The 1,268-nt window shown below is 45.8% G+C and overlaps 1 long non-coding RNA gene across 1 annotated transcript; it reads right to left on the reverse strand.

Moving 5' to 3' along the window:
- Positions 1 to 243: 243 nt before the first annotated feature.
- On the reverse strand, positions 244 to 635 carry LOC141828584 (uncharacterized). The gene is made up of 3 exons (XR_012601780.1): positions 553 to 635; positions 386 to 477; positions 244 to 305 (listed from the first exon to the last, which is right to left on the reverse strand). It is a non-coding gene; the product is annotated as an uncharacterized LOC141828584 (long non-coding RNA).
- Positions 636 to 1,268: the final 633 nt, after the last annotated feature.

Here is a 1,268-nt window from a genome sequence, read left to right on the forward strand (position 1 = left end):
TAATAGATCCAATATAACTAGATCCATCAATAAAATAATAACCACCACAAGCAATCCTAATCAATTTCTGATCAATACATCAGAATTTCCTAACTAAACCAATCAAGCAACATCCTGCTTAATCCCACATAACCCAAATATCATCAACCCAACAGTAATCTAAATCCAATTTACATTCATGGTTTATCTCTAATAATCAACTAGAATCAACCAGATTTTACCTCAGATTGGATTCACAGCTTACCTCAGATTGAAGCCCAATCAAACCCTAGATTCCTTTTCCTCTCTTCTTCCTTTCCTGCCATCTGAAACCACCAACCAATCACACAGTACCCCAAACCCATAGCTAATCAAAGACATTTAGATTAGAATAAAGAAGACTTACCTCTAGATCTAATTCTTTTGCCCTAAATATGTTCCCCTTTCTTCGTTCTTGAGCCAATCCCGAAACAACAACCAAATCAGCCCCCTCACGAGCTGTGAGAACAGAGCAATCAAAATCCAAGGCCAAAACCAACGAAATCCATGAAACCCGGCTAACTTCCCCTTTACCTCTCCGGTCCGGCTATGTCCTATGGGGTTGGGAGCAACAGGCGGCGTCGGGCGGCGGAGAGGGAGGCGCGGCGGCGTCGAGCTAGGCATGCGGCTTGGGGAGGAGATCTCGCTGGCAGCGAGGAGGAAGAGAAGGCTTCTTCTCCGTGCTATGGGCGACGAAGGCGGCGGTGTTGGGCAGCAAGGCGGCAAAAGGACGATGGAGAAGCGACGGTGGAGGGAGGGATCCCGCTGGTTGTGCCGGTGGCTTGACGGCAGAGGAGCGCTGGCAGTCGGACGACGATGTGCGGTTGGCGAGGATGAGGAGGCGGCCTCGGGCATCGGCTGGCAAGGATGGGGATTGCGGATGAGGCACGGCACGGGAGAAGGGATATCGCGAGTTTCTATTTTAACGAGGAGCTACAGTGTTTATAAATGTTTAGGTAATCATCGGCGCAATTTGGTTGTCTGAACCGCTAGAAACCTAGGGTTTATTATACGACCGAACCGGTTACTGTAGCAAGCCAAGTTCAATCTTGGTTCGCTCGGTTTACTAATCAAACGACCTCCGATTTGACTCAAATCAGTTTTGTTGGATTCATCTTCACGAGACGAATCTTTTCATCCCTTTTGTTTTATTTATTCCTTATTATTATTATTATTTAATTACAAATAACCCCTTTTAGGTTTTGGTATTTTACATTCTCCCCCACTAATAAAAATTTGATCCCCAAATT

Source organism: Curcuma longa, chromosome 4 (assembly GCF_044706935.1).
Source record: "Curcuma longa cultivar G26 ecotype Majalengka, Jawa Barat chromosome 4, ITB_CL_G26_1.1, whole genome shotgun sequence".
Lineage (NCBI taxonomy): Eukaryota > Viridiplantae > Streptophyta > Magnoliopsida > Zingiberales > Zingiberaceae > Curcuma > Curcuma longa.